Source organism: Sapajus apella, unplaced genomic scaffold (genome assembly GCF_009761245.1).
Source record: "Sapajus apella isolate SASKATOON/1434 unplaced genomic scaffold, GSC_monkey_1.0 scaffold13, whole genome shotgun sequence".
Lineage (NCBI taxonomy): Eukaryota > Metazoa > Chordata > Mammalia > Primates > Cebidae > Sapajus > Sapajus apella.
In genome coordinates this window covers 32,738,383-32,757,453 of record NW_022436953.1, presented here as the reverse complement: position 1 = coordinate 32,757,453, position 19,071 = coordinate 32,738,383, and the positions used below count along the sequence as shown (strand labels likewise).

At 47.2% G+C, this 19,071-nt stretch overlaps 1 long non-coding RNA gene across 1 annotated transcript in view; it reads right to left on the bottom strand.

Annotated features, from left to right (window-relative positions):
* LOC116554143 overlaps positions 1-17,927 on the bottom strand; it is a 30,251-nt gene extending 12,324 nt beyond the window's left edge. The window contains exons 1-3 of the long non-coding RNA XR_004270073.1: positions 16,837-17,927; positions 14,795-14,869; positions 9,192-9,318 (exon numbers count right to left, since the gene is read on the bottom strand). This is a non-coding gene — a long non-coding RNA (uncharacterized LOC116554143). The remainder of the gene's footprint in view (positions 1-9,191; positions 9,319-14,794; positions 14,870-16,836) is intronic.
* Positions 17,928-19,071: the final 1,144 nt, after the last annotated feature.

Sequence of the window (19,071 nt, the reverse complement as noted above, 5' to 3'; positions counted from 1 at the left end):
CGGGTGGCAGTCTTAGCAGGGCGCTGTGTCTCACCCACGTGAATGTGGACCAAATTTTCTGTCTTGATTACTGCACATGCTGGGACCACTCAAGTCCAGCATGCAGGCGTCAGCTGTGGGCAAGCCTGCTTCCTGGCTGGGCTGCAGGTCACAGCCCCAGGCACTCCATCCAGTTGGCTTGTCTGCCCTCATGGAGCTCAGGCAGGTGAAGAGAAGCCTGCCCTGGACAAGGCTGTCTGTCCAGTCGTACCCAGGCAACTCCACACCCAGGCAGGTCACGAACTGTGCCGCTCAGGGCAGGCTTCTGATCCCATGGGGCTTGACAGGCGCTTTCTGAAGAGGCACGATCTGTGAAGCCTGCTTTGCCGCTTGGCATTCAGCTGTCCTCTGAGCATCCCTGCAGCCCACATCCTTGTCTGGGTCTCTCTGCTTGAGGTGAAGGGTCAGAGCTGCTTCCTGTCCCAGGTTTCATTGGCAGGCCTCCCACATGCCCCCTAACACGGGTTGGCCTGGGCTGGCAGTAGCTGGTACGTCTGAATGTCTTTCAAGCACTTGCTAATTTTCCTGATGGCTCTTCATGATTCCTTTTTCTCCTCTGTAAATTGATCTTTAAGAAGGGTTGTCTGATGTACAAAGTCACAATGTATCACTAGTGAATTCATTAACGATATCTAAATGATACATTTGGATAACAGATATACTAGCATTTTGTAAATGTTAAAACTTTTACATAAAATATTGCAAATAATATCAAAAAATATTATTGCTATACTGCCACACTGTCAGGATACCTTTGCCCTACTGAATTGTATCAATATTAGGGTTCAATTTTGGAAATAGCATCGTATATGCACAAATTCCAAAGGAAGTCCTTTTTAGTTAAAAGTAAAAATGATTCCGTCTAATGCTAGATGTGTCATTACTGTAAACCCAGAGAACCTTTCTTGAAGTTAAAAAAAAAAAGAACATATGGTGCCCGTTTTAAATTCACCAACTACGTAGAAGGGGGTGGATAGGAAACCATTTACTGAAGTCAGAAACCTGCTGAGCAGGGGCCGGGCCTGGAGCAGCCGTGGGGCTGCAGGTGGCTCTGGGGAGCAGTGTCCACCACGCCTGCCACACTGTGCAGGGCGGTGGGGCTCCTCAGGACTGGTCATATCCACACGGCTCGCGGGCAGTGACCGACAATGCTGGGGTGAGAAGCGTGGCACAGCAGGCGGGACAGCAGTGACTCTCAGCCTGGAACGTCTACAGCTGCTGTGGTTAACAGCCTCCCTGCACCGGTGGCCCACGCAGCCAACTCTTCTCCCATGTTTCTTGCCTATCATCTCTTTTTTGGGATGGGGAACTGAAAGATGTATTTACTTTAGAGCTGATTTTACTTTTTCAGCATCATCTTCTGTCCTTAAACTTTTCTACCTCAAATTACCTGGAAGCTGTCTGGCTTTCACGGAACTGGCTCACCTCTTGCCTTCTGGAGCTGGTGTCACCTGTGGCATCATGCTTGCCACGCCATGTAACAAACCCTGGGAAGACCTCAAGGAACAATGATGTAAAGAAGCAGCACGTCTACCCCCAAATCATTTCCCGATACCATCTCAGGTCAGAGACTCCTTACAAAGAAAGCGGACACAATGCTGTCCTTCACCCACCACGGATAACCCAAGGACAAAAGCCCAAAGACACTGACCATACAGGAAACTGACTCTAAAAATTAAACTTTTGGCAAAACATATTATTTCAAGTTTTTAACTTAAAGTGAGGTCTGATTAAAATGTTTTATGTTGCATTATTTCCTTTTTGGTGTGCTAAATTAAAAGCCAATCTTTTACCATGGAGGATTGCCAGCATACACAAAGTAACCAGAATAGTATAATGAGCCTCATACACTTATAATCTGGCTTCCACACCATCAACGTTTTGCCATCCCTGCTTCATTTACGCTTCCTGTCCCTATTACCACCTCTTTTGAGGTGAAATTTGCATGATTTGAAATGCACAAATACTAATCGTATTTGTTTGACAAATAATAGATACATTCGCTTCACCTACATACCCACTGAGCATCAATTTTCCATCACCCCAGGAACCTCCTTCATGATTCTTCCTAGTTCAATCCACCTCACTCCACCCTGGGTGACTAACCTGAATTTTGTTGCATCATAAGTCAGTTACGCATCTTCCAGAACATCACATTCATGAAATGAGAGGAATGAAAAGTGTTTGTACCTCTTTGCGTTTAGGTTCTTTCACTCAGCATAACGTCGATGAAATTCATCTATGTTGTGGCATACATAAATAGTTCATTTCTTTTTAGTTGACTAGTATTCCATCGTATGAATATAACAAAATTGTTTATTCATTCTTCTGTTGGGTGTCATTCAGTTGTTTCTAATTTTTGGTTATTATAAATATGGTTTGCCAAGGTATTCCAAACTTGTTCTTTCCGAAGGTTGTTCGACTCCTCTGAGCTCTTTGCTCTTTCAGATGCAGCTTTTAAATTTCTTTATCAATACCTATAAAAGTCTGCTGGGATTGTGATTGAAATTGCTTTGAAATTTCAGGTTAATTTGGGGGAAGAACTGACCACTTAGTAAAACTGACTTTCCAATCCATGAACATTGTTTACCTCTCCATTTGTGTTTTCTTCACCTTCTCTACAAATGATTTGTGAGTCTCAGTATAGAGGTCTTACATATCATGAATTATGTGTAATGCCTTCCTAAGCATTTTGTTTTTCTATGCTATTATAAACAGTACTGCCTTAAAATTTTCCATATTTCCCATTGTTTGTTGACAGTACATAGAAATGCCATTGGCTTTTTGCATATTGGTCTTATAGCCTATGACCTTGCTAAATTTATGAGATCTGTAGTTTTTCATTCACATTTTTATGTAAACTGTCAAGTCATCTGCAAATAGAAGCAGTTTTACTTTTTTCCTTTCCCAACATTATGAATTTTGGTTTGTTTCACTGCACAGCCTGGTGTATCAGGTACAATGTTAAACGGAAATGAGGCCAGCAGGCATACTGGCTGTGCCCCCATCTCAGAGGAAAAGCAGGTCAATGCTTCACCATTAAGTATATTATCTGTGGACTTTTCAGATGGTTTTTATCAGATTAAGATAGTTTCTATTTATAGTTTGCTGAGAAATTATAATAAAGGAGTGAATTTCATCAAATACTTTTTCTCCATCTACTGAGATGATGCTGTATTTTTTTTCCTTTATTCTGTTAATGTGTCAGATTACACTGATTCATTTCCAGACTCTAAACCAAACTTGCATTCCTGGGATAAATCCATTTGTTCATTGCTCGACTTGACTTCCTTTGCTCTTATTTTGTTAAACATTTCTTTTGCATTTCTGTACAAAAACACTGATGTATATATATTTTTTTCTGAGTATCTTGGTTAGGTTTTGGCACCAGGGTTATGAGATAATCTTTCAAATATATTTTATTCAAATTTAACTACATATATCTTAAATGTAGATACAGACGGAAAGGAGAAAGGGCAGTCATGTCTCAGTGTTATTAGAATGAAAAGATGTTTTTGCCATTGGGAAAACTGCTCTGGTCTGATGGAGGGAAGAGAAGGATAAAGCTGAACGAGGAGGAACAGTGGGAATGAGGAGCTCAGAGCTGGTGAGGCACAGTCAGTGGTTTTGGGGCTCCTCACTCTCCCATTTATGATGCCTGACCTTGAATTTCACTGTCTCCTCAAAATATTTCTTATTAAAGTTTGGTTTGCTTGGACACGTCTTTGCAGCAATGTGTAAGAAAAAAAAAAAGTTTGGTTTTTAAGTTACAATCAAAGTCGTCAGGAAACAGATTTCTTTCAAAAATTAAATCTGGAAATCAGTTGAAACAGGCCTATCAAATACTGTCTATGAAACAGCATTTTAAAGGTGGCTGGAACAGCGCTGCTCCGTTCAGCACCGATGCATATCGAGGGCCTGCCATGCCTGTGCAGTGCTGGCTGCTGGCTGGGGCCTGGGGGCAGTGGCCAAGAGAGCTTTGCTTCTCAGGAGCCTGGAGCCCAGCAGGACACGAGGGAGGAGGCCCAGCCCCGGCAGGACTGGGAGGGCAGGCATGGAGGCAGAGTGGTGCCGGAGGTGAGATGCAATGCAGCCAGCTGCATGGTAGAGGTAAGCAGGAGCGGCAGGATGCCTCGATGGACAGTTGAGCCAACCAAGAACCTGACAAGCTGGAGAAGCCCAAGGGATCACCACCATCTTCCAGGCCAGATGTGCCTGCCCTCCCGACATCCCACACTGTGGGCTTTCAAAGCTCAGGCGGTTGAACACAGACACCACGGCAAACCACTCTGCAGTTGCTAAGGTAACCACACTCTAATGTAAGTAGCAGAGTGAAATTAATCAGGGCCTGTAACTTGGGTAACTTCCTCACGCAGCAGCATAGTTTTTCTGTGGTGACACCGTGGGCAAGTTCTGTGCTCTCATCCAATTTCTGAGTGTTGAAAAAAAATCACCAGGGCAATGTCACTGAGTACACTGAGTTTGAATTGGGGTGGCCAAGTCCATGCAGGCAGTCAAGCCCTTGGATGGCGGGCAGGGGCCATTGATTCTGGGGATCAAGGGCACCTCTGGAGAAGGGCAGATTTTGTCATCTGTGCTTGGCCTTCCTTCTGTTTCTAAATCTCGATCCCATCTTCAAAGGTGCAAGCTAGTAGATTACGAGGCACTTCCCAGTCTGACCCAAAGCCCACTGACTGCACTGCCTTCATAGCAGAGCCATGAAGTGAAATGTGATTACGGCATTTCTCCTTCATTATCTTCTCCACTAGAAGGCAAACCCCACTGGGGCAGGGCTTCACGGCTACATCCCCAGACCCCAGAACAGTGCCTGGTCCATGGCAGACTCGCAAGGGCCTGTTGGAGGAACAAGTGAATCCACTGGCGTATAAAATGGCAGTTGTTGAATTTCATAGATCGAGAGTCCCTTTGAAAGCACCCAGTTCAATCCCTGGATACGGCTGAGAGCACGAGAGACATGGAGTCAAAAAGCCGGATTCAAGCCCTTGCCATGACAAGGTCTATAGGCTTGGGCGAGTTTTCTATCCCAGCCTCGGTTTCCCTGTTGTAAAGTGGATGTAACAGGCCTGGCCTCACAGGCTTCTGGAGGACTAAGCGAGGAAGCACATCAAAGTGCTGCTGAGGTTCTGTGCGGATGGAGGCGGCAGTTCGGATTGGAATGTGGAGAGAAAGGCTCTGTCCACGAAAACCATGTGGTGGATCTGGCCCTGTGGCCTGTGAAGAGGGGGCTTTCTGGGGCTCAGATGTGACTTTTTTTGGTATTGAAAACTATTACAAAGGGATTAGAATTGCATTTTTAAAAACTGTTCAACAATAGAGGTTTTAATATCAGCTACTTAGGAGGGAAAGAAAACAATTTTTGGGGGTGTGCCATTTAACTTATGCTAATAAGTAGGAAAGAATGTATGTTAACTCTTTCAGGATACAAGCCCAAAAGTCAACAGAAATTTGAATTTTTTCCCCCTATTTTCATGCTGAAATTTAATTCATCATGAATTTGCTTTCAAGGGTGAAATTTTCTTTTCTCAACTTTTATATGACTTTGTAATAAGAGCAGTCATATGGGCTCATCAAAAATAAAAGACGGATGATGGAGTAGAGATGTTCAGTGTAAATATTTAGTACAGGGGGCTGGCGGCTTTTAAATTTGCATCTTGAGCTGAGTGTATCTGCTGATTTCCCATCTGCTAATATTTTCCCATCTGCTAAATACCTGCTACCAGGGGAAGAGGACGTCTCTGTCTTTCCAGCCCTGCTTAACCTCCATGTCCCCTTCACCTGAGCTTGGAAACAACGCCACTGTGTTCAGCAGAGCACTGGCAGACACGCTCTGGCTCTGACCAGTGGTGACAGTGCTGAGCCCAGGAGCACCGTCCCAGAAGCTCAGTTAACCCAGGGGGCTCGCCTTCCTCCAAAGGCCACCCTGGGGTCTCTTTCTGCCTCCACAGAGCTGGAAACCCAGGAAACAGCAGCTCTCCGGGGACCCAAGGCCAGCACTAGAGAAAAGGGTCTCTTGGTCTGTCTGTCTTTCAAACATCCACTGCAAACAAGACAGCCCAAATACTGCACTTAGGAGTCTGCAGACTTTTGGGTACAGCAACTAAGATGTGGTGGGCAGTAGGAAGCCAGCAGGGAGGGTGGGCCAGGCCTCCTTGCTTCTGCAGTCACCCGAGGAAGGTCCTTGTGCTCAGGGAGGACTTGGCATTGGTGCCCAGGAAAGCACTGGAGCCTCGTCCCCTGGCACATTGGCCCCTTCCCTGGTCTGCACCATCTCCCAGAGCAGGTTGGGAGGTTGCATGGTTGATGTCAGTGCTGGGCCCCCAGCCCAGGGTCCTTCACATGCTCACTGTGGCTCTGAATGGAGGCCGTGTGCAAGTTACTGAACTCATGCAGCCTCTGCTTGCAATTTCCAGCATCATAAGCTGCTCCTTTTTCAATTTAAACCCCAAGTAGGGCTAAAGAGCTCCTAGCCACTTCCTTCTGGAGGCTCCAGCGATGGCTGGCCAGGACCACGGCTCTGCTGCGGCCATGGGAATGCCTGCTCTCCAGTGTCCCGATGAGCCTACAGGCAGACCCCAGGAACAAAGAATGAAATGGCCCCAAAGAGCAAGAGTTACATTTCATTCTTAAAATCAAGGCCATCCCACGAGGAGACAACCACGTGGACACTTGATTGATGGTGGCAAATAATTATTCTCAGTGTTGCTGTGAGCTTGCCTTCCTAGAAAGCCAGAGATGAATAAAATATATGAGAGCACATCAAAATATAGTGCAAGGACAACATATACAAACAGTACATTAAGCATTATGGAAGACAGTAAACAGAGCTGGAAACACATCCACGTTAGCGCTGGGCCCGGAGTCCGGGTGCACCTGTGCAAATGGGAAGCTGCGCCGCAGACGCCTCCATGTGGCCCCTTCGATCCCGGGAATATTTCATTAGTGGGAAAATCTGAGCAGATGAATTTCTCCTGCCACCTCCTTCCTGAAGGACAGGGTCCTGGGTGCACAGCGCGGCCGCGGCTGCTCCCCTCTGTCGCTGGGCCCGGGCTTCCCTCCACGCGCAGAGTGCAGTGTCAACAGAAATGCTACAGTGACATTTCTCTCTCTCTCTCAATTACTTGTAGGCTTTTCACTGCCCGTATAAAATACATATTGTGCTCCAGCGAGATCCATTGTTCCGAGGTCAGCGGGAACTCATTGTCCTTTTCGGCTTCAGAACAAGACAATACTGACATCTGTAAGATTTGCTGTAAATAATCCAAGTGGCATAGGTACCGGGTGAGGGGCAGGAGAGGGTAAAAAAGAGAGGAGGAGGGAAGGAAAAGAGGAAGGAAGAGGGAGGGAGTGAGGTGGGGAGAAGGAGAGAGGGGAGAGGGAGGCAGAAAGGTATTGAGAAATTTACTGAATGCTCAATCGTTCCGCATCCTGAATTTGTCTGGGGAAGGCTTCACTGAATTGTTTGCATCATTTCAGGGGAAAATAAATATTTGGCAAATACCTACAGTACAGCATCAGCCTGGATGCCCACTGCAGATAGCCTTTGCTCATGGGGCAGGATTCATCCTGCAGAGCATTGCACCAGAGAGCCAGCCCTAGGTGCAAGGGCTGTGCCCAGCCCTCCAGCAGAGCCGCACATGTGCAGCTCCGGTGCATGGCCTCGAATTCTAATTGGGATGGCAGAAGTCTGTGATTCTGATTAAGTGCAATGGAGTCATTTACTTGACAGTTCAAATCAATAAGTTAAAATGGGGTGGGGGTAGGGGACCAACCCACACCGTCAGACTGGAGAAGCAGAAAGGCCTACTGGGCGCCGCTTGGCCCTGGACCGCCTGCCTTTCAAGTCGGTGTGTGAGGAAATCAAAAGCGGATTTGACAACCAGTCAGGGAGAAGCTCTTCTCCGAAGGATAGATTTTTCATGGAAAAGAAAATTTGGCGACAGGCAGGGGACTGTGCCTGGGATGACAAATGAAGGAGAGAAATTCTAATGGAGACTCCGCGCAGGCAGAAGTGAGGCTCCTGGAAGCGCACTTGTCTTTTTCTGTACCTGTGTAAGAGGCAGAGGCTGTGCATACGTGTGTGTGCGTGCATGTGTCGGAGGGAGAGATGGAGCGTGTGTGTGTGTGAATGTGTAACAGGCTGAGACCAAGTGTGTGTGCATGTGTGTGTAAGAGGCAGAGCCAGGCGTGTGTGTGTGAGTGTGCATGTGTTGTTTCAGAGGGACACACAGTGTGTGCACCCGTGTGCCTGTTCCAGCACACTTCCCCATGCCTGGTTTGGGACCTTGTCTGGGGGTGGATGGAGAGAGAGCTGCTCATGAACTTGGCCTCTGGCATGAACAGGGCTGCTTCTCTGCATGGGAGGTGATCGCCACACTTCCTTAGTCTCAGGCAGCGCTGATTTTGAGGCTGGCCTGGCCATAAATTCATTTCCACTCAGGACTTTTACCCTTAAAGACAAAATCTCTTCAGCCTGTACCTTTTCCCTTCGGTCATATCCAGAAAAGGGAGCATGTGATTTCAATTTGAAATTAAAAGTCATGTCTGAATAACAGAACTGCATTCTCATTTCCTAATACCCTGGTTTTTACTACTTTGCATTCAACTGTGAAAAGTCTTTTAAAACTCGGAACAGCAGTAAAACTTGAATGAATTTTTGACCCATTATTGCATAGCGGGTGCGCCTTCCAAGTTGGAGAGACTGCCAAGTTCTCACCACCTAATATTTCCACTTTAATTGTGCCACTTGAGAAATTTACGTGCCTCAGAATATGGCATGAATCTTAGGCTTATTGCAGTATCATTAGCAGCAACATTTAAGCAACATCTGTGTGCCATAGAACTAATTGAAGTGGCAGAAGTGGCAGCTGTAAATCCACAGGAAGATGGCAGTTTGTACCCAGCACTGCTGAGCTAGCTCCTAACTGTCAGCCTGTTCTTGCAATCTGCTCTCTAGTGCTGCGGTACAGGCACACAGTGTCCAAAAAAATACAGCGAGTAGGCTAATGATCCTATTAACCACTTTGCTGCACCAATTTGGCTGTTTTTCCAGTTTCCTTGTTGAATTTCATTATAAATTTCGCCATTCCTGTAAAAAGTCCAGTATGAGACGTGTCTGACTTTAAACGACTTACCTGAGCTGAGAAACGCTCGTCTGGCCAGGCCGACCCGAGGATTTGTTGTTGCTGTTGGTATTTAATAATTCTGCCCACCACACCCACGCTCCTTTCAATTGCTTAAACATTTTTATCACACGCATTTCTGTAAAAAAAAAAAAAAAAAAAAAAAACTTTTAAATCTCTTGTAATGTTGATATTTAAAGCAATGGCATTTTCTTCCCATGGACATAACATTTTCAATAATCAATACAAGATGGCAACCATAATTTATTATTGGTGGGGAGTGGAGGGAGAGGGTAGGGTCGGTGAGGATCTCGCAGAGTTTGCAAAGGTATGGATGTGGTCAGCTCTGAGAGCCTGTGGGATCCCTCCACTACACAGGGGTTTGGACCCAAATGCATTGACTGTTCTTCTTCAATGTGAAGAAAAATAATACTAATTCTCCCACAGAGAGTGCAGTCTAAGTAGGGGGTGAGGAATAACCCCGGTGCCTCTTCTTGCAGAGACACAAGGGCTCAGGGCTGCTTTCCTTCCGAATACTCCTCCATTAAGCACAACTGGAAAAAATGCCTCCAACACCTCCTGGAAAACCCAGCCCCATTTTGGTGTTAACTCTGCTTTTGCTTGTGTTTGTCTTGGCAGGGGATGGATGTTTCTCCCTCGGTGCCTGGCCCTCACACAATGATGTAACTGGTATCTTTCGAAGCACTCAAGAGTGCTGGAAATACACAAAAGAAGACCGTCTTCAATATATGTTGACTGGTGTGTTTGCCAACAACCCAACTTCATTAGAAAATTGGCACGTCCACCCAGCTGCCATGTGACACGCCGTTAACTCCGGACATTTGTTGTCTTAATGCTCAAGTACTCAGGGACTCAACTGATAAGGGAGAAAGTGTTTGGAATCCACTGAACCCCACGCCTAGGGTGGCTGCCACCTCACGGTATTGAAAATCAATAGCCACATGACTGCTGAAAGGTCAGAGGTCTCCAGAATTAACTTCCTAGTACTAAATTACTCTCCCTTGTTTCTTGGTTTATTTTCTAACAATAATACATTTTAAGGGCGTCTGGTTAAAAACCACTTATGAAACACACAACGAAAAAGATGGAATCGCTGGTGAACAGCTGCCAGTTCCTCCCCCCAGCCCAGGGAACATCAGGATGAACGATGCTGACAGCTCCCCCAGCCTGCAGCCCAAGTTCTTTCTTCAAAAAAATCTCCTTCCTTTTCGGTGGTGGCGTTTTAATTTTTATGGAAAAGGATAAGCTGGTTTGGAAATGATCCATCTCTGACTTACCAAATAAAGCTTACTAATAAATTGAGCACCACCCCTACTCTGGGATGCTGCCTACAAATGCCACGTTCACAGAAGGTTCACTTGGGAGAGGGCATGCTTGTGGCATTTCACTGTGGCTCAGAAAGAAGCTCCCATGAGTAAACGTGTAGCATCGTTTAATTAAAAAAATTTTTTTTTGAATTTCAATAGCTTTTGGGGTACAAAAGGGTTTTGGTTTCATGGATGAATGACAGAGTGGTGAATTCTGAGTTCTTAGTGCACCCATCACTTGAGTGCTACACATTGTACCTAATGTGTCATTTTTTTAACCCCAGCCCCCATCTCCCCTGCCCCTTCTGAGTCTCTGAAGTCCATTATATCACTCTGTATGCCTTTGCGTATTCAGAGCTTAGCTCCCACTTATAAGTGAGAATGTATGGTTTTTAGTTTTCCACTCCTGTGTCACTTTGCTTAGAATAATGGCTTCCAGCTCCATCCGAGTTGCTGCAAATGACATTACATCATTCCTGTTAACGGCTCAGTAGTATTCCATGGTGTAGATGTGCCACATTTTCTTTATCCACTTATTGGTCAATGGGCACTCAGGTCGGTTCCACATCTTTGCAATTGTGAACTGCGCTGCTATAATCATATGTGTGCATGTGTCTTTTTCATATGACTTCTTTTCCTTTGGGTAGATACCCAGTAGTGGGACTGCTGCATCAAACGGTAGATCTACTTTTAGTTCTTCAGGGAATCTCCACACTGTTTTCCATAGCGGCTGTACTAATCTACCTTCCCAGAGGCAGTGCATAAGCAGTCCCCTTTCTCTCCATGTCAACATCTTTTTAATTTTTTTTTTTAACTTTTAAATAATGACCATTCTTGCAGGGGCCAGGTGGTATCTTGCTGTGGTTTTAATGTGCATTTCTCTGATGATTAGTGAAGTTGAGCATTTTTTCATGTTTTTTTGGCCATTTGTATATCTTCATTTGAGAAATGTCTATTCATGTCCTTTGCCCACTTTTAAATCAGATTGTTTTTCTCTTGGTGATTTGTTGGAATTGCTTGTAGATTCTGGATACTAGTCGTTTGTTGGATGCATAATTTGGAAATGTGTTCTCACATTCCGTGGCTTGTTTGTTTACCCTGCTGCTGATTTCTTTTGTGAAGCATCATTTTCTTTGGAGGTAATTTTGGTATGAAATTCTTAAGCATGAATGTCCGCCACTGCCCTTTCTAGAACACGTGCTCTTTATACTCACAAACATTGAGGCGGTCCATAACAGATATGTAGTTTCCATCTGTTGATAGCATACTAGAAAACAAAACTGATAAAAACTTAGTTTGTTAAAAATAACAAAGCACCATTAACAAGCAGCACATATAATTTTAAGAACTGTATTTTCCACAGCAAAATAAATCAGTAGGAAGAGTGGCATGGTTTTCTATGCATGCAAGTCTTACTACCTGTCTTAATATGGGATGGCCAAGTTCCCATCTTCATACAAATGGCTGCAACGTGTCCTTTTGGTTGACGCAGAAGAGAACCATTTGGCCTCACATGTGTGGACATGTAGTTGGAAAGGGGGTATTTTAGTACCTTTTTGGGAAATGGTGTCTATTCCTCTTTGATTCTACACCCAGCCTTAACCAGTGGGAGTTTCTTGCAGTCCAGCTTCAGCGTGGAGTCTGAAGGCGCATCGGTGCACCTGTGTGTCCTGGAGCCCCTTGGCTGCATCCTGCACTGCAAAAGGGTCTTTACTTGCATGTGATTTGGTCACATTATGTGCTGGTCATTTGGAAAAATGGGTTCACTGTCATGTAGGTCTTCCAAATGTTGACACATTTCATTGCATGACACATATTTTTAAAAACTGCATTTGCTGGTATCACCACCTATCCCAGTAGAAAAGTCTTCAAGGACAACCAGCCCTCCACACCCACAGGGTCTGCATCCGAGGACTTAACCAACCTGGGATCAAAAAGGCATTATTGGAGGGCGGTGGAGCCCACACTTACAACAGGAAGGGCCAGCTTCCTGTCTGTGGGTTCCATAGGGTTGAACTGCGGGCCTTAGCAACATGGGATTTAGCAACTGTGGATTCTGGTACCTTCCAGGGATTCTGGGATCAATCCCCTGTGAATACTGAGGGATGACTGTATCAGGAAGTTGTAAAACTCCACATAATGGCAGTACAGTTTTTCAAAAGTCCTGATTTTTGTTCAAGAACACACGTTTTTATCATTGACAACAAATTCTGTCAGTTGTTCTTGAAGGTACCAGTTCACTTATTCTCTTTTTTTTTTTGAGATGGAGTCTTGCTCTGTAGATCAGGCTGGAGTGCAATGGCACGATTTTGGCTCACTGGAACCTCCACCTCCTGGATTCCAGCAATTCTCCTGCCTCAGCCTCCTGAGTAGCTGGGATTACAGGCACCCGCCACCACGCCCGGCTGATTTCTGTATTTTTTGTAGAGGCAGGGTTTCATCATGCTTGCCAGGCTGGTCTGCAATTCCTGACCTCAGGTGTTCCACCCACTTCGGCCTCCCAAAGTGCTGGGATTACAAGCGTGAGCCACTGCATCCAGCCTTAACTCATTTCCGAGAAACTCTCTAGCAAACGCCAGTCTCAGAAATCATCGCACACCGGCTGGTCTTTTAAAGTGAAGTTTGCCAGAAAGTGTGGCCTTTGGAAGGGCTGGAGGCTCCTTCCCAGGCAGCAGTGACCCTCCACTGAACCTCTTCTTCCACGGGCTCTCCTGAGAATTTCCTCCAGGGCCTGAAGGTCTCTTTGGGGCATTGGGTAAGTGATGCTTCATAAGCTTTGCCCTCTGCACCAGGTCCATGCACGAAGCCTGTGCTGGGGTCTCTCTGATACACTGCACCCCCTCCTGCTCTGCTGCAGATCTGAATCCTCTTGGGGCAAAGCCTTGTTCCCCAAAACCCAGGCCCTGCAGATAGGGATCCCACAGCTAAGGCCCCTGTGAGGTGGGGCTGGACTTGTTCTTGCCACCTGCTGACACATCTGGTCCTGCACACAGGGAAGTGGATTCCAGAAGCAGTGCTTGCACCAGAGCAGCAGGCTCGCCGAGTGACAGCGTGCACCTGGGGCAGCTGCAGAGCTTCATGAGCTACTGGATCCACTCTTTGCCAACGAGGACCTGAGGCTCCTCTTGGGACAGGCGAGCCTGAGCTCTGCCCACTGCTCCTGGTCACCCTCTGCCTCTGCACAGGGCATCCCAGGGCCTATGAGGGGATGTCCACAATGTTGGCAGAGTCTGGATCCTTCGCCAGCTGTAGCTCTGCTCAGCTGCTGAGACGGGAGGAACAACCTGTTGCCTAGAGTTGGCTGGAGAGGTCAGCATGCACCGCTGCTGAGTTACCCTCTGCGCCGAGCATCACCTGAAACCGGCACACTGCCGTCCTGGACGGTGGCCACAGGACCTGCTCACAGTTTTAAAAACTTGTGCAATATCTGACACAAAAAAGCAAATATATGTAAAATATACCTAAAATATATTCTGTAAAATGATTTGACTCCAGGGCACACATAACCCAATTCAAAACCAGATCAACCTCCTGCTGCTCTGATGGTCTGACCCTCACCTCTGCCCAGAGGGAACAGTTTCTGCTTTTATATCATTTCCTGGCCTTTTTAAAGGGCTTACCGTATATATGTGTATATGTATAATTGTGTGTGTGCATTTGTTTAAACGGATACATTTTCTTTAAGGCTTCTCTATGAGATTTATAAACTAGTCTTCCACCACAAGGAATCTCCTACAGCCCATCACACGTCTCAGCTTCCTTCATGCTACAGCTTACGGCTCTAATTGTTCATTTTCACAGCTGCATAGTAGTCCATCATGTGAACATGCCTCTCTGCAGTTATTCGTTTTTCTCCATAGAGATGTTTGGGTTGATTACAGTTTTTCATCAACAGCTGTGCTGTGGATGGCACACCTGCAGCCTGGTGCCTGTGCACACGTGCAGAGCTTCTCCAGGGGAACGTGCTCGGGAGAGGAATGGCTGCTCAGACGGCAGGTGCAACTTCAGCTCCACAGGATGATACCAAGTGACCATCCAACGCCCTCACACTCGCAGACCACCTCTCCTTTCCCGCATTTGACAGGCATTACCCTTTAGCTTCTTGGAACATTTAACCAGCGTGAGCTCTAAGCGTGCACGGGTGTCTGTAGGGGATCTTGGCTTGACTCTAGAATAAGGAAGGGGCGTCTTTCCCTAGTGGGATCAGCACAATGTTGGGGTGATGGCCTCAGGCTCTAGTCTAGACTTCCGGGTGAAAAGTGAGGTGATTTGGGGCAAAGCACTTACCTGTCCTGGGTGGGGGAGACGTGGTATCTGGCAGAATGCTGTGAGCGTTGGGGGTATCGGTGTATGTGGAGGTGCCTGATAAAGAGTAGACATGTTGGCTTTTGTTGGTGATGTTACCTGTTTCCTAAAACACCTGCTAAAGATGCCAGTGCCCAGATGTAGTGACCAACATGTAGAGGGTGGCCTGATGAGACTGCGCCAAGGTGTTCAGTCTCAGAAAGGACTGATCCTCCCCCCGGGAGTCCTGGGCTGATCCTTCAGGCGTGGTGGCAGCAGGAAGAGCGTGAAAGACTGAAATGAACGGCTGCTAGGGGACCCTCCCCAGTGCTGGATGGCAAAGACTGAATGAGCCGCTCCAGAGGACGCCTCCCTGGTTCTGGACGGCACGGAGCTTCCCTCTTGGAACTAAGTCCTGGCCAGGCTGTGCCCGGCACCCCACTACCTGGCTTTTCACTTCTGTTGTGACTCACTTGTTTTCTGTACCATTTGAGTACAAATTCTGTTTTCTTTTTTCCTTCTTTGAAACAGAAGCCAAGCTGGAGAGCAGTAGTGCAACCTCAGCTCACGGCAACCTCCACCTCCTGGGTTTAAATGATTCTCCTACCTCAGCCCCCTGAGGAGCTGAGAACAGAGGCGCACATCACCATGCCTGGCTAATGTTTTGTATTTTTAGTAGTAATGGGGTTTCAACACGTTGGCCAGGCTGGTCTCAAAGTCCTGACCTCAGTTGATCCACCTGCCTCAGCCTCCCAAAGTGATGGGATCACAGGCATGAGCCACTGTGCCTGGCCCACAAATTCTTTTTTAAATAAATTAAAACAGTTCTTTTCAGAAATGCCTTTCTACAGCTAGTCGGAACCACATTCCTGCAAGGTTGGGCCCAAACGCTGGGCCCTGAGCGGCTCGATCTGCTCTGCCAACCGCAGCCCCCAGCCTCTGCCGGAAAGCTCACCTCCCTACGCCGACGCCCTGCAGACCCCCGGCCCCGCCGACCACCAGGCAGTTATTCTGGCCCGGGATGTGGCTCTGCTAACCGGCTGCCGCGCTTTTCCAGTTGCGAGGAGAGCTTCCAGGGGAGTTCTTCAGATAATCATCATCTTGATCTTAAATGTAAATATTGTCACCATGGTTTAAAGAGAGATTAATGATTTGCCGACAGCTCCATACATCCTTGGGAAGTGAACTCTTGATTGTCTATCTTATTTCTGATAATACTAGAGGAAAAGCACACCCTACAGGTAGCTGCAGGCACCGCCGGAGCTCGGAGGAGCGAGGCCGAGTCTCGTATTTGGATGTCCTTCCTGAGTGGCTCACCAGCTGTGGAGGAAGTCCTGTGATTCTCCTTCATGGAGGAAGACAGCAGTGAGTGCCATCCGCCAGGCTCGGTGCCAGGTGCCCCAAAATCCTGTCTTTACTTTTGGGAGGAGCTGTGAGGTGATGTCATTAGCTCCATTTCAGAGAAGAGAAAGTGGAGGGCAAAGCAGGTTTGCTGAGGCATGGGCAGTCACGGGCAGTGCCCAGAGCCAACCCCGGGACTGGCCACACTCGGCTCCACTGACCTTAGCCACCACTAGTTGGTGGAAGCCCGGATACTCCCAGGGGTAAGCTCCAGCCCTGAGGCCACCTCAGCACCTCCCTGTGGCTCCGACAGGCTCTGAGCCCATAGCCTCCCTCCCTGGGACCTGGCTGCCCCTGCCTCAAGGTCCCGGGTTTGCAAGGCCCCTGGCTAGTTCCCTTCTTGTTGTCCCCACGTGGCCTTCAGCCAGCAAAGCAGGGCAGGGTGTGTGGCCAGCAGCCCTGGGGCTTCAGGACACGTGTCTCTCTTATGGCGCCACCTCCAAGACCCATCCCTCCTGGATGCAGCCAGGCCCGAGGCTCTGCCAGGGACACTGGGTGAGCGGCAATGCCGGGAGGACCGGGAAATTACACTCCACATCTGAATTTCTTATATTTTCCAAGTGTTCTACACTAATTAGTTAGTTCTGTTAGCTCTAAGGATTAGTAGCTTCTCTAACAAGACACAGCGACATTAAGTGACTTACCTAATTATGTAAAACACGGGGATGCCAGACGAGAAGCCAAGCTTCCCTCGAGCCGGGCTCAGGCCTGCTCCGCCTGGCTGCTGTGTCCATCCGTCCTCTGTTCTCCAGGTCCTCAGGGCGCAGGAAACAGGCACTGCAGGCCTGGCCTTGGAGACCACTCCACGTGGAGCGAGCCCACACTTGGGACCTGGGCCTGCTTACGGCCTGCCTCCTCAGCCGGGGCTGCAGGGCCTCTCAGATGCTTCCTGGTCCAAGGAGCTGACGTGAAAGACAGCCTGGCCCAGGGCAGTAGGTGCTGGGCACTTGTGAAGACTCCATCACGTGCGGCCAGGGGCTGGCCCCACTGTGTTCCCTGTGGCAGAGGTCAGAAGACCACCACGTCCTGCTGTCCCGTGACTGGTCACCGTCCGAAACATCACTAAGAACTGGCCGCACAACCCCTGTGCTCATGGCAAAGGGGTCTGCCCTCTCCCAGCCTGGCCCTCCAGTCCCCTGGCCTCATCTTGCAGGGGCCACACTGCCCGGGCCCTCCTCTGCTCTTCCCTAGAGTCCAGGTGCATGTTTTACTAAAGATGCTCTCTATGTTCTGCCCAGCTGTAGCTGATGCAGTTGATTCCTACCTCCTCCAGGAAGCCCCTCTTGATTTTCCAGTTCACCCTTTCCCCTCCTCTGAAGCCTCATAGCCCTGAAGTGATACTGCATTTATGTCAATGTGCCATCTGATGAGAGGCTGCCTGTGGCTTTCAGCATGACCTCACCTGGGGCTTGTGCTCAGCAGCCCTGCAAGTGGAGGGGGAAAGCTGAGAAACGGCTGGTCAAGCACATGACACCAATCACGTGGTCAGATGCGTGGGCCCATACTGTCTTCTGAGTCAGGGACCTTCCTCTTCACCCAGTAAATGCATTCTTTCATGATTACAAACATAATGCATTTCCACTGCAAAAATGGAGAATATAGAGTTAAACACACACAAAAAAACTGTGATTTCCTCCTGCTGAGATTATCACTGTCGCATCTTGCTCTGCAGACGGTCTTTTTAAAAAATGTTACAACATGGACATATATATATATATGGTTTTAAAACAGAATCATGGATTATATTTTCAAAGTGATAACTATTTCTTCATTATAAAATAAATAGACATTTTTATAAGAGTTGAATGATGCTGAAAAGCAACACCACACTCACACAGACACACAATCAAAGCAATTCTCCCCAACTCACACACACACACAGGCCCGCACACCAAAGCAATTCTCCTCAACTCTTTCCACCAAGATGTGTTCCTGCAAAGAATTTGATGATCTCTCTTCTACAATTTTATATCTGTACAAACAATTAAAATACTTTGTTTTATAAAAAACGACACTGTTCTTACCAGATGTTTTCATATATGCCTTTCTCACTCAGCCATGAGTCATGACTACCTTCCTGTGTCAGTGAACACAGGTCTCCTCTACCATGTTTAAGAGCAGAATGGTCTGTGTCGCACAGACGTATTTACTGGGATGTAAACAGCCAACCCCACACCCATGGACATTTATGCTGTTCCCCATCTGTTGCTGTCACTAGCGACGGCGCCATGTGTATCCCTGTAGCTACAGCCTTACATGCTCACGGAAATAGCTCTGTAGAATGGATTACTAAAAGTGGAATTGTTTGGTCAAACAGCATAGGCATTTACCATTTTAATAAAAACACTGCCTCACTTGCCTCCAAAAACACACCAACACGATGACCAACAGCGGACGCCTGTCCCTTCTCTACCCCGTGGACAAAGAATTACATATCATTTGCATTTTTCACCCAGATCACAACAAAATGCTATATCCTGCTTTAATTTGTTATGCGACAATCCCCTGTGAGGGGGGAGGTCTCTTGGAGGTCACTCCAGGTGATCACTGTCAAGCTCAGTGGGTCCTTCTACTGTTCTTTCTAGAGGCTTCCAACTGCTGCTTATGTTTCCTTTTAACCTACAAACAAGCACCTGTCTATATTCCTTGCTCATCTGTACTCTGGGTAGTTTGCGTTTTCCTTATTGATTTGCGGAAGCTTTTTATATATTATGGACACAATCTTTCTGTCTTACATGTTGCCAACGCTTTCTCCTAGTGTACCGTTTGTCTTCTGTTTCCAATAGGCTCATGAGGTTAGACAAGTCAATCTTTTCCTTTACGGCTTCTGAGTTCTTGTCGTATCCTCAGATGCTTCCTGCAAATGCAGAAACAGATGC